Source organism: Rhinolophus hipposideros, assembly GCF_964194185.1.
Source record: "Rhinolophus hipposideros genome assembly, chromosome: 6".
Lineage (NCBI taxonomy): Eukaryota > Metazoa > Chordata > Mammalia > Chiroptera > Rhinolophidae > Rhinolophus > Rhinolophus hipposideros.
This window is the reverse complement of record NC_138052.1, coordinates 23,913,770-23,929,041: the sequence shown is the minus strand read 5'-3', so window position 1 is coordinate 23,929,041 and position 15,272 is coordinate 23,913,770.

The window sequence follows — 15,272 nt, the reverse complement described above, 5'->3', positions numbered from 1 at the left end:
ATGAATTACATTGTAGCTCCTACCAAGCAGTCCCTGAACAGTCACAGGCAATGAGAGACCTGGGCCTGCACTACAGCCTCTCCCAAGAGGCCCCAGAACCAACATACTTGGAGGTGGGATTCAGACCACAGCAGAACACTGTCCAATTAGCCCAACAAGTGGCACACACAAAAGGTGGTCTCAACAGGCACCAGAGCCTGCTGGAGCAAATCCCACTCAGTGGGGTAAGGCCCCCATGCAGCAGCCCACAAACTGTGAACATGGTCAAACACCACAGCCAATCAGCCTAAGGGTCAATCCCACCCCCTGATGACCAATAGCAATTAAGGCTCAACTATAACAGGAGGGCACACACAATCCACACAAGGGACAGTCCCAGAGCACCTGGAACAGGTGACCAGGAATACTTGCCAGTGGGTTCCACAGGGCACCTACTGTATAAGGCTACCCAGCCAAAACTGGGAGACACAGCAGATCTACCTACTATATAGAACCAAACACAGAAAGTCAGCCAAAATGAGGAAACAAAGAAGTGTGTCCCAAATGAAAGAACAGGAGGAAAATCCAGAAAAAGAACTAAATGAATGGAGGCAAGCAACCTACCAGAGACAGAGTTCAAAACAATGTTTATAAGGATGCTCAAGGAAATTAGTGAGACTTCAACAAAGAGATAGCAAGCATAAAAGGAGACATGGAAACCATAAAGATGGAACTAGTCAGAAATAAAGAATTGAGTAATTGAAATGAAGAATGAACTAGAAGGAATCACCAGCAGACTAGATGAAGCAGAGGATCGAATCAGCAATTTGGAAGACAAGGTAGCAGAATACACCCAATCAGAATAGCAAAAATAAAAAACAATCCAAAAATTGAGGAGAGTTTAAGAGACCTCTGGGACAACATCAAGTGTAACAACATTTCCATCATAAGGGTACCAGAAGGAGAAGACAGAAAGCAAAGGGATGGAAAAAGATATTTCATGAAAATGAAAATGAAAAAAACAAACAAAAAAAACAAATGAAAAAGCTGGGGTAGCAACAATTATACCAGACAAAATAGACTTTAAAACAAAGGCTATAACATGAGACAATGAAGAACCCAGTAGTCCCACTTCAGGGTATTTATGTGAAAAAACCCAAAATGCTATTTCGAGGGGACATGTGCATCCATATGTTCATTGCAGCATTATTTACAATGGCCAAGATGTGGAGGCAGCCTGGGTGTCCATCAATGGATAAATGGATAAAAAAGAGGTGATACATATATACAATGGAATATTGCTCAGCCATGGAAGGGAATGGTATGATATTACCATCTGCAGTGGCATGGATGGAGGGTGTGCTGAATGGAGTATATCAGACAGAGAAATAGAGATGCAATGTGATTTTGCTTTTATGTGAAATCTAAGAACAAAATTAACAAACAAAACAGAAACAAACTCATAGATACAGTGAATATTTTGATGGTTGCTACAAGGGAGAGGGGTTGATGGTGCAGGTCAAAAAAGGGGAAGGGATTAAGAAGTACAGATTGGTGTTACACCGTAGTCATGGAGATGTAGGGTATAGCATAAGGAATATAGTCAATAACATTGTAATAACTATGTATGGTGTCAGATGACTACTAGATTTGTTGGGGTGATAGATGGTTGGGGTTTGGGGAGCAGGGTGAAAAGGTGAAGGGATTAAGAAGTACAAATTGGTAGTTACAAAATAGTCATGGGGAGGTAAATAAAGCATTGGAAATATAGTAAATGATATGGTAATAACTATGTATAGTGCTAGGTGGGTACTAGATTAGTCAGGGGGGATCAACTTCTTAAATTATATAAATGTCTAACCCCTATGCTGTAAACCTGAAGTTAATATAAAATAATATTGAATGTCAATTGTAATTGAAAAATTTTAAAAGGGGGGTAATGGTGAAGAGGAATAAGAGGTACAAATTTTCAGGTATAAAACAAGTAAGTCATGTGGATGTAATGTACAGCATGGGGAATATAGTCAGGAATATTACGATTGCCTGGTATGGTGTCAGATGGTTGTTGGATTCATCATGGTAATCAGTTCTTTAGTTATATAAATGTTGAATAACTACTGTGTACACCTAAAGCTAATATAATATTGTATGTTAGCTCTGTTTTTAATACAAATTTTAAAAAATAAATAAATAAAATAAAAGCTAGGATAAAAAAATTTTAAGCCATAGGATAAAATAGAGACGTCTCATATATATACATATATACATATATGTATATATGTATACATATATATGTATACACGTATATATATGCGTATATGTGTATACATATATATGTATATATGTATACATATATATGTATATATGTATATATGTATATATGTGTATATATATATGTATATATATATATACATATATATACATATATATATATATATATATATATATCAAACAGCTGTCCCAAAAATAGAGAATAAGATTGGAATAGACCGTACTTCAAGTGATACTAAATTATAATTACCCAGAATTTTTTAACAAAATGATTCTTCAGATTTAATACGTACAATAAATCCTAAGCAGAATAGACAGATTTAAATAAACATCCATGCAAAAATAGCAAGTGCCGCTTGTCATTAGTTCTCTATCTTACCCGGTTTATTCAGTTTACCTGCAAGTTTCCTTAAAAGTACCTGAATTTGTGACGCTTTCAGGACTAAGTTATAATATTATAGTCATAATCAATGTGTATTAACTCTCCTCGTGAAAAAGGTATTTTTATAATCAGGTACTTGCTAAGACAACTGAAAATAAGCTTTGCCATTTCTTTTTCACTATCTCCATCTCTTCTAATTCTTTTTTACTTTGAGAAGAGAAAGCAGACGGAAATGTGTAGTGAAAGAGAAGACTGTCTTCTGACACTCTCAGTTCCAAATTTCAGCATCTGCCTAAGGTAGGACTTCTTTTCACAATGATATTTCTAATGCACTCCTCTGTGCTTTTGGTTAATCTTCACATATTACCAGAGAGAACTTCTTTGGACTTAGGTCTTTCTCTAAATCTGCTTATTATTTTCGCTAACCCACTCTTTTTCTTATTTTTAGGCAATTTAGATAGATGGAATTTTATAGTTTGACTTCTAGCTAATACATAAGAATTCCAATGTACAAAATTATAAATTTTGTGCAGTATTTATTTTTAACAAATAGTATCTTCAAAGCACACTTTTTCTGGAGGTAGAGACAAAATATTGTGACTGGTAAAGTAGGAGGTCTCTAATCAGTGAGAATTTTCACAATTTTCTCACCTTGCTGCATCGATTTAATTTAAAAAATTGAAGCACTGATTCCCTTGGTAAGGAAAATAAAGCTAAGAAATTAGTATGTGTGTTTTTTTCAAAGTTTACAGGCACTTTAAAATTTTAAAACATAATAAATGCTCATAGTTAATATTGCTCTAAAATGAATTCGTTAGCTGAATTTTCCTTTTCACTGACCTGATTCTGGCCATACTGATTATACTATGGAACTTAATGTGCTGTGTCAGGGCTCAACTAGAGAAACAGAAACCAATAGGAGTCAGATATTAAAAGGTATATATTACATAATTGTTGGAGATGGAAGCCTGAAATCTGTAGGGCAGCTGTCAGGAAAGACAGGCTGGGAATCCTGGGGCAAAGGGTAAGACAGCTGTCCACAGACAGAATTTCTTCTTGACTCTCCTCTTTAAGGATTTCTGACTGATATATATCTCTGTGCAGGGTCAGGGGAGCAGGTAGCCAGGAACTTGTCCCATGGAGGTGTAGAGACAGTGGAGTGAGGGCAGGGTCACATGTTGAAAGAGGCACCAAGCTCCTTGGCCTATGCTCCATAGCCAATTGGGCTTCATTTACAAAACCCCAATTTAAAGATGAAATTATTAAGAATTTCAAGAAAATAATCACAAAACATTACCCCCCAAGAACAAGGTGCCCTTCTGAGCATGAGGCACTGTGCAGACTGTACTGGTCACATGCCCATAAAGCCAGTCCTGGGCTGGAACCTGTGAGAACATGTAGTTCCCAGAAGGTGGGGCCTCCTAAGGCAGAAGGAGAAACATTTACTTCTAAGAGGAAAGTCTTCTTATCAAAGCCTTCTTATCAAAGGCTTTGAAAAGGCCTTATCAAAGCCTTATCCATCATCAGAGTGGATTAGCTCTCAGGAATAAAGGGATACTAACGACCCATTATAGCGATACCTTCAGACGAGACAGGGACCCGTAGGAGATGGATATGAGACTTAGTCTTCCTTTCCTTCATATACTTATGTTTATTCATTCAACCAACAAATATGTATTTGCTAGAATTCCACAATGTATTCATCTCTCTGCTAGTTTATAGGAGCACAACTGGGAACAATATATGGTTTCTGGCTTAGAGAGACTCACACTTGAACCTAATACCATTATATTCCCTGTAGTTCTTGAAATATTTAGCCAAACAACCCCCATGGTTATTAAACATAAAATAAATATTGAACTTGATTGAGTGAATGTGAAAAAGTGAAAGAAGAATTATAAGTAGCATGTAAGTAATGAACGCTTAACCTTAAATCAAACCCTATCTTTTTCTGAATGTATTTCAGCATTCCTGAAACTTACTGATTCAAGGTGCCCATTTTCTTTTTCCTACACAGAGACATTAAACTCACATTGGTGTGATTATCTTGTAAAGGGTTTTAGTAATGAAGGAGAAATATCATATACTTGACATTTTAAGTCTTCCTAAATATGTTGTTCAAAAAAATATTCAAACTGTATTTGAAAAAGACAGCTGTTTTTAAAAGGTCACTTAAAATAACAATAAATAGTAGTCTCAATATTTTTAAAAAGTCATATGCCTGTTCTTACATGTAATATTAGTTAGGAATGTATTCAATAACAGGTAACAGAAAACACTAATTAGTAGCTTAAATAAATCAGGGATTCTCTTTCTCACATAACAAAAATTGCAGACATAGAAAGATGCTGTCATTGGTTCAACGGCAGAACATTTTGGGGCACTTTTCCCTGAGTTTCTAGTGGATCTTTTTTAATGCGTGCTTCATTTTGTTGCAGCTGCAGACATTATATCACTAAGGAAAACTTCGTCACCATGAATTCCTATCTGTATGGTAAACAAATTTGAAAATAAATATGCTTTCTCTTTTTTTTTTGGTAGTCAGTTCTACGATGAAGCATATATTCCCATTTTTGTGCTAAACAATATTGGGACTAGATTAAAAATAAGTTAGCTATTTGTTTCCGGAAGTGCTTGTTCCTTGACAGGCTAACTTACGGAGATTGACTCTCTCTTATCAAGACTTACTTTAAGACTCTCATCTCATTGTGTTCAGCAATACAAAACTATTATGTCATATACACTGCCTTTTCAGGCCCTTAAGCCCTAAAAATATTCTCCTGTAACTCCCTCCTTCTAGGACACGACTAAGAATCTCTCAAAGTCATATTCTCTCTCCCTGCAGGGTGATCAGCAGGTTTTTCTGGAAATCATTTTCTTTTTTGATTGGATACACAAAAGTAGGAAGAAGGGCATTAACAATATATGTTCCATTTATCACGAAATCGAGTGTTCCCAGAATCATTACAGTAGCTTGGTTAGATCTCACAGGCCAGAATTGACTCTAACTAAAAGAAAAGGTGGGGGATAAGAAATCAATCAAGATGTATCACCTATAGATTTCTACATGTTTACTCTAAAGGAAATGAAAGCTCTTTCAGCAAAAGAGAAGGTGAGAAACAAAGGAATACTGGATAAGCAACTAAACCATGGATGTCGCTTCTAGAAAAAATCAAATAGTTTTATTCAAAAGAACATAGGATTTTACAAACCAGTGTTTGTAAAAATGTAGGACATTTTTGGAGAAAAGTAATGAAATATGAAGTTGGATATTCTTGTAAATGGAAGAAAAGATTGGATGTCTCTAGCTCAAATATAAATAGCGTAATTAGAAAAAAAGAGAACAACAGAAGAACTAAGGTGTATATGTTCTACTTAAAAATAGCAGCTTCTCTGCGAAGGAATGCCTAGCAAAATAAGAATCAGAAGACATTTGTTCCTCCTTCAGAATTTAGATTGCAATATTTTTTAGAATTAGTGTTTTTCGTTAGCAGAGTATGTATGTGTGTGTGCACATATTTGGTTCAAAAGCTCTACAATGAACAATTGAAAAAAAGCAAATGTCACTGACATTCCTATAATTCAGAATGTTGGAGAGATTGGAACAGATTCTATCTTTTTTTTTTTTTTTTAACAGATTCTATCCTGACTAAGGGCATCAACAGAAATTACTGAATATCATGCTAAAGCTCTCCCATCTTTCTTTCCATAGTTCTCTCCCTAACTATTCATTCTCTTCCCCATCTTACACACAAATACTGGGGAATTATATCAAACTAAAAATTCAAGCCTATTAGGTGTCTGAGTGCCCTGAATTGTTGAAAGGTGAGTAGCAATTCTCATGGGAGAAATTGGGAGAGAGAAGAAGAAATCCAACAGCAAGGAAACCAGTGAAACCTAGAAGGTTCCACCTTACAGATAGTTGAAATGTCTTAACTCTCAATGGACATAGAAAAGGCCATATTAATGGCACATGTTTATTGATAATTTGGGGAAATTTTAGGGAATTGTGTCATAGAAGATAGAATATGTAAAGAAGTCAAATATATATGTAAAACCTTTGGAAGTGGTGTTGTAAAACAAATATACAGATTATTAAAGGGAAAGCGTGGTCCATTCTACATGCCTGACTGAGAAGACACAGGACCCAGGAACACCACTGTGTCCAGCTATTCTAGAAAATTGAACAGGGATGCATGACAGAGCTGGACGAGGTGAAGAAAAACACTTGATTCTAAAAAACAGTTCAAGATCAAAATGCCTGTTTTCTGTCATATGTCTGTGAAAGGTGGAATGAATGCTTGGGATACATTCCATCATAGTCATATATTGCAGAACTCCAAGCATTTCTCAAAAACACATTTGCTGTAGATAATTAACTTGATTCTGTTCACAAATGGTAAACTGCATAATATATAGCCTAAGCTACAGTTTCTCCCATCAATGATGTTTGATGATCCCTCTCTCCTCTTTGAAAAATCTACAGTATATTAAGCTTCTTCTTTTCTGAACTTTCCTTCTAATTCATGTACCTTATGTACTATGTGCTCGTTTAATGAACTTTTTAACATTAAGTATTACCCTTTTAAAAGCAAAAATTGTGTTCTTTCTTTGAATCCATTCTACACAGCACTGAAGAGTTTTTGCTCAATGAGTACATACTGAATTAAATAAATTAAAAGATAATTCCAAACACACACTGAATGTATTTAAACTGAATGTTTTTAGAATGCTTACAACATGATTTAGACTTTTTCTATAAGAAAAGAGTTCAACAGGAGAGGTGATTTGTGGTGAAAATGGATAACATGACTACATGCAAATATGTATTATTTTATTTCTCTAAATCCTGCTTTACAGTCATTGAATCTGAAAACAGTAGACAAGCTTATGTATGGGAAAATATAGGAAACTTGTTAAATTGAAAACCGAAGTTCTTCAAATTCCCACATATTAAAAAATATTCAGTTACTTTACTGGGAGATATTTCATTATCCCAGAACCGTTACTCTTATCTCAATATAAGACTTAACTAGGAAAAGGATTAGCAGTTTTAATGATGTATTTTCAAGAGTGATATTAGTTAAGAACTATGGTATCTTCTTCTTTAATAGTATGTATAACATCTAACGTGCTGTACTCAATAATTGTCTTTCCTTACTTTCTTAAGGTGACCTTATACTATTTTCAGAATATTAAGAGTTGTATAATTTCCTTAAAAATTCATTATGAAGATAATATTAATCTTCTTAGGAAACTCCATCACTGTATTACTATAAATAGAGGTCATTTAAAGGGTTCTAAGCTCGCCCAATGTTAAATATTTAAGTGCTTATTTGGCCTCTTATGCCTTTTACAGATTCTTTGTTTAATTTTTGATAATAAAGGCCCATATGCCTTTTTCCCCAAGCATAACTTTCCTCCTTGGCAAGTTGCTATACCAAGTAGTTTGGATACTCTGAAGATGTCATGAACATAGGTATATAGGTCTGAACTGTACTTAAATTCTGTTCAGGGCAAGTAAGGAGCAAGGTAATTAATTGCTGTTCACACACCTCTCATCTACTTTTGTCAAGCGGCTGTACTGGAAAGGAAAGAGGCTAGCTGTTAATTTGATAATCACCAGGGATCCTTCATGTTTCCAGACAAAACCTGGGCTAGAGTCTACAACCTTTAAAGCTCCATAATCGTGACCTCCTCCCGACACACCAATTGTTACACTAGAAAGTTTAAAAAGAAGCATACAGGAATTTCTTTGCATTTGAAAATAATAGTAACAATTTGTGTAGCGCAAATGGCCACATATATCACAATATCAAAATGGATGTATTCACAGACGTTTTTATCTTTATATAAAAAAGAGTCAATCCCATCCTTTTTTTTAGTTTCCTTACATAAATAATACAAAAGAGAAAAATAACAAGAAGAATACCTATCTGTTTCCTGTTGTGAAGATTAAAGAAATAGGCTGTGATTATAACTACATCCAGTTTCTGCTATTTAACATTTATCATGCACACATCAGTACAATTATCTATCTGTATACCTTATGAAACCAGAAAATAAAATCTTAAAAACATTGTAATTAACCAATATTTTAATTTACTTGTGAAAAAATGGAATGGAAAAATGACACCGATGTTCCAGTACTAGTTGTACCTCCCATTACAATGCTGTAATCAGCTTGCAACAATGTGCATAAATAGCCCAGAGCTAGATTTGAATTGCAATTAATAATTTAAAATAGGTAAAGAATAAGATTTCTCCAAATACAAGTTGGACAGCCTGAGTACTAGATGAAAAAAGGTCAGAAACAACCAATATACAGTGGTCAATAATAATTGTACTTTTCAACTGGGATGATGGTCATAGTTTTTACACACACACACACTACCACACACACACACATAAATTTACTATATTGTTTTCTGAAAATCCAATGTTAGCAAACTTGGCAGCAATTTATATGTAACTTTGTATTTTTAAAAATTTTTCCTTTCCGGTGTTTTTAATTTTTTTTTTTCATTTTTTTTTTAATAATATTAAGTCAAACCAACAGGTCAACATGTTTGGTAAGTAAGTTAACTGTTTAAAGATATAACCGACAGGTTTTGGACAAATATTTTGTTGTTAGCCTGTCTTTTGTGCATAAAGCCCTGGTTTCAATTAGAATAACTAGTTCCTTTTCCATTTTCTACTGACTCTAACTTACTGCATCTGAAGAGCTGATGTGCATGGACACATCTCAAACAATATGAGATGAAGTGTATTTTATATCCTTTGACCCAAGGACAGAAAACTTTTGTGGGTTTAGTTTTTGATGGGTAGATTTTTGACATCCTATTTTTGCCAACGGGGGCTATAAACTATCATTATTGAGACTGTGTACGTTCCTAAAAAAAATAACTTGAAAGCTGAATTGTGTGAACCAGAGGAAGTTTAAGTTCACCTCAGGCTCAGGGAATTGCAGAAACAGCAGTTTAATCTGTAGGGTGTCCATGCCAATCTAAAGGGGGAGCTGAGTCAGGGTTTGGGCAAATGGGATTTTTTTTTCTTTTTCTTTTATTGTTATCGATTAATTTAGAAAGTTTCAAGCTATCACTTAGGATTCCAAATTTCATACCTTTAAACCTCCTACATTTTCTTGGGATAATTAGGATTACATTGTAAGATCAAAGTTTTAGGGAAAATTTGCTACTAATATTTTACATAAAATTAAAGAAGACTTTTATTTTTAAACAGAGAATAAATATTTAAAAATAACAACAACTTATGCACATTTATCACCAAAGTCAATAATTCTCCCTGTAAAAAAATGGTGTATTAATGTTAAAAGTACAGTAAGCGTAACTATACAGACATGTTTCTAAGTATTACAAAATAAATACAGTTAAATATTATGCAGTCAGGGGCAGAGGCTCTGTAATCAATCAAACAGGATATAAATTTCATATTCTGCAATGTATTAATTGTATGACCTTGGGTAATTTGTTTATCCCCTCTCATGTGCAATATCCTCATTTTTAAATTGAATAATGGCATTTCTTTAATAATGTGGTTATGAAGATTTTAAAAATTAGGGCATTTAAAACAAGAAATTAAAATTCGCTGTTTTACTACTACTACTACTACTACTACTAATAATAATAATAATAATAATAGTAATAATGCTGATTGTATCTTCTAAGGAAGTATGAGGACAGTTTTTTGATATAATTAGGAAATGATTTTTTTAAATATGCATTATAACGGGTATTTAGGATGTAAATTATGAACACAGGTAATATTTTAGCTTAGTGCAATGTAGTATTTGGAATTTAAAAGACAGGACTACTGGAGTGAAAGAATCTGGAAGTAACAAAAAGGGAACAATGAGAGAACGGTCTAGACACAAGGGGGACATAGATTAAATTGAAGATTAAGTTCCAACAATAGTGTAGGCCAAAGTGAACTATTTCCAGTAAGAAATTCCAATACCAAAAATAACTAAAGGACTGTAAGCACCATGGAGGTAAGGTTGAATAGTAAGCTGTTTTCTTCCCTGAATTGTTAAAATCATGCCTGGGTTGGGCTTGGTCTCAGGGCATCAACAGGTGCAGGCAGCGGACAGGTGATAACCAGTTTGATGGAGACTTAGATTGACGTCTACGTGCATCTGCAGTCAGGAAGAGGAGGCCTCAACAAAGAAATAATGGCTTCTGTCAGCTCCTCTGTCCAGGAGAAGGCTGCCCCTCCAGTTCTCACCCTGCAGCCAGATAATCCAGTTTCTCCTCCTGAGTCCCTGGCACCTTTCAAGCTGCTGCCCCAGCACTGGAGCTCAGAGGGTGCGTGAGTGAGTCTGTCAGCAAGTAAGTCTTGGTGTGGTCTCTTTAAGAGGAGAGCTTGGGAGGGTAGCTGCCCACCGTCTCACTCAGCTACATTTCTGCTTGTTTTCACAGCCAAACATTATGGGTACTTCTGTCCCAGCACTGAAGCTCTGGGTTGGTGAGGGTCTGGAACCCCTCGCCTCTGGGGGGGACCTTTGCAGCTGAGATATCCTCCTGATTTTTAATTGCCACACATGGGTGTGGGACTAGCCCATTCTGCATCTCTGCCCCTTCTCTCAGTCTCCAGGTGGCTGCTTTTGTACGACCGTAGTTGTATGGCTTTAGCTGAACTAGACTTCAGGTGATTCTCAGTAATGGTTGTTCTGTGGTTTAGTGGTAATTGGTATGGTCCTGGGGGAAGGTGAGCACAATGTTTACCTGCTCCACCACCATCTTGATCAGAAATCCCCTTAGCCACTTCTTTACCTCTCTTCCAAAGGCTCTTTAGCATCAATTGCTTCAAAACTCTAAAATCTGTTTCTTGACATGGAAATGTCTTGATTTGTATTCCTTTTTGAAGAAAGAAAGCAATTGAGGATTAATCGGTTCTGTTTATAATAAATCAATTGGATTTGTATTTGGTGGTCATGTCTCTCAAAACTTATTATGTATACTTACACAGTTTATATTTTTTCCTAAAGGATGGTTAGAAAGTGAAAATGAAGGGCATAAGCATGTTTAGTTTCAGGAGAAAAGAAGAGAAACCAGAAGCGCTTAGAATTGGTGATATGTTTAGGAACTGAAAGAGTATTTGCTAAACCAGCTATAATTTCTATTACATCAAATTTGATCTGGGATAAGGGAATAGCCTACTAGTGCAGGCCTCAAAGGGTTGCATTGTCTGCAAATAATTCAAAAACAATAATAAAAGTAATGCAGAATATGCATGACAGTAACCGAAAATATGGTGATGAACCACTCTCACCCAAATAACACCCTTCCTCCTTTGGCAGTGTACGGTCTAGGAATATGTTTTATTAGAATTTTAAATACCCCGAGACCAAAACATGACTTTGAATTCTTCTAGAAGGAAGTGGTCCTAGATCTGTATAGCTCCATGCCTTCTCCCTCTAAGAGCTTCTAACCCAGCAATAAGAGCTTTCATAGAAGCATGGAATTGGGGAGATCCCTGAACTCACTGTCCCAAAGTGGAGAAAAGAGAGACCCTGGGCCCTATTTCCAAAGCACAAAAAGGAAACGTTTTTCAAATGATACTCAAGATTTTGCCTTTTAAAAATTGGGATTCATGGTGATAATATTTTACTAGTATCATACTTCCGTTTGCTTCATTGTGGATTAAACCTTTGGTTTTGTGGAGTAGGGAAAGGTGAGTACTATAATAAACACATTGTTTCAATGGTAAAATGCAATCGGTGTCCCCGATACATGATACAAAGGAATCTTTGGAATACAACATTTTGATACATTGGAGACTTCTTGTAACAAGAGAAACTTGTATAGAACACATATGTGGTTCTTTCAGGTTTCTTGTAGACATTGAATAACACTGAAGATTAATTTTTTTATGAAGTCAGTAAGTTGAGGTACAGCTTATTTTATTCCAGAGTCTAGTTAGAATTTTTCTCTAAAATCAGAAATGGAAATGGATTCTATCGCTCTTCTATATTAGATCTATGCTGTGATGCTCGTAATGCTTTAATAGAGCCTCATGCAACTGGATCATCCACTATGGCTCTACTGATTAGAATATGGTTTTGATGATATTGTTGGGTTTCTTTGGCCACTGTTGATTCTTTGTAGAGTTATGAGAAAGAAATTCAGAATGATTAATTTAACAGAGGGAATGCAGTGCTTGGACAAGAGTAACAGATACATGGTTAATTTAATAGAATCTTGTATATTATTTCAGGGCAAGGGTCCTGAGAGAGAGAGAGAGAGAGAGAGAGAGAGAGAGAGAGAGAGAGAGAGAGAGAGAGAGAGAGAGAGACATGGAGGGTGGGAGGAATGGAAGGAGGGAGGGAGCCAGGGAGGGACGGAGAGAGGAAGGGAGGGAGGGAGAGAGGGAGGATAGAAAAATGATTTTGTAACATTCAAAGCTAAAAAAAAAAAAAAACTTTTCAAGTCCATTTTCATCATTCTCACTGAATGCCACAATTTTATAACTGAAGAGTTTGGCTATATAGTGCAATGTGCGGTTAAGAAAATATTTTCAGAAGACAAAAGATGGCTGTGTTCTTAAAGATCGTTTTGAAGAACTCTAATTCTTATCTTCTCCTTATCATTTGGTTATTCATAATTTTTCATATTCTCTTCTCTCGAATATCCTAGAGCTGAAATCTCAAAAGACCTAAATTTGGGACTGTAGCACGGGGTATAATAAATGAATACAATGTCAAGAGGCATTTTGATTAATAAAGAGATCAAAACTCTGTTAGTTATGTAGGAAAGGATACCTGATACCTGCTCATTCAAAACCACCTTTCTTATATGCAACCAGATGGGTGGAGTAATGTCAAGTTCTTAAATTCCCTGCTGTTATTACAATTCAGCCTAATTTTGAGTGTTCTAGCAGGTGAATAAAAAAGACCAGCTTCTTAATTTATGTGAAAAAAGACCCATTACAATGAGGTAAACTATTTTTGTAACTCAGGGTGGGGCTGCACTTTTCTTCAGAGTTAAAACAATATGAGTTCCTAGCTCCCTAGTTCCTAGTTGGGTAATTCACTTAATTTGTATAAGACCACCTCCCTAAATAGTATAAAAAGGAGTTTGAATGGATTATTTATAGGACTCTTGTCACATCTAACATTCTATCTTTTCAACAAGGGTATTGTAACAAGAAAATTAAACGTCCTGCATAAGGACATTTATTCCCAACTTTACACAGTTCAATTAAACATAAGATTCCAGAACATTAGCAGTTTTGTGGTTAAAAAGTCTCTAATAGAACAGACAAAAATGAGCTATAGAGTGATAAAAAATTACTTTGTGGAAATATATGTATCCAAATTCATTTAGTTGAAAGTGATAGAAAAATCTAACTCAAGCTTGGTAAGCCAAAAAAAAAAAAAAAAAACAAGAGGAGGAGAATTTAATTGGCTCATGTACTCTCGCAGCCCAGGAGTAAATTTAGTCTCATGGTTATCTTTACCCAACAACTGATATATCCAAGACCTAACGTCACTTTCTTAATTTCTTAAAATTGTTAACCATTTTCAGAATTTCCACTTTGGGTTCCAAGTTGTATGTCAAAAAGCTGTAGAGCTTTTTGTTATGTGTCCCCTAAAATTCATATGCTGAAATCCTAAAGCCTGAATGTGATGATATTAGTAGGTGGCGCCTTTGGAAGGTGATTAGATCATGACAGTGTAGCCCTCATTAATTGCTCTTATAGGGGGATCCCACAAAACTCCCTAGTTCTTCTGTTATGTAAAGATACAGTGGTCTGCAACCCAGAAGGGGCCCATCACACAGCTATGATCTCAGACTTCCAGAAATGAGAAATGTATTTCTGTTGTTTATAAGCTACCCATTTTATGGTACTTTGTTATAGCAGCCTGAGTGGACTAACACTCTCCCCCCACACAGGGAGAGGTTTACAACCCATACACCTCAAGCATACACATGCAATCACAAATGCACCCATGCACAGAATTAAGGTTCTTGAGTTCTGATTGTCCGGACTTACATAACATGTTTACCTCTAACTGAATCATGGTGACCAGGAAGATTAGAAATGTAGACGACTCTTAGAAACAAGCAAGAAATGGATACTGGCGAGACAACCAATATATGTCCCTCTAAAGCATCTAGATTTTTGTTTTTCAAATTCAAGTTTGCATCTGATGGAATAGGCATAATCATAGTAAAGAGTATAAATGAAGAGTCAGGAGGACTTGGAAGAACATGTAAAGAAAATTTTTGTCGCCATTTGTATATTTTTCCACTGAGGAACTCTGTGAGAATACAGAGAACGAAATGAAGTTTAGCAGTTAAGTGACATCAGTGTTTTCTACAGAATACTGAGTATATTCAGCTTTTATTAGAATAGCTGACATGTTGCACTCTCAAATAATTTATAGTTGTTTTGAGACATTTAAAAAAAACAAAAAAACAGAAACCAAAATCTAATCACTTGACTTGAAAATTAACCAGGAAATTAGTGTTATGTTATAAAACAGTTGATTATAGTCTTGTGGTTCCCTTTCCTTTTATGAAAGACATTTTGATGTCTTAAAAAATATTAGTTTCTGGTTCATGAAAATACAACTCTATTCTGCTGGAATAATCAACAAACAATTCCAACAACTTTG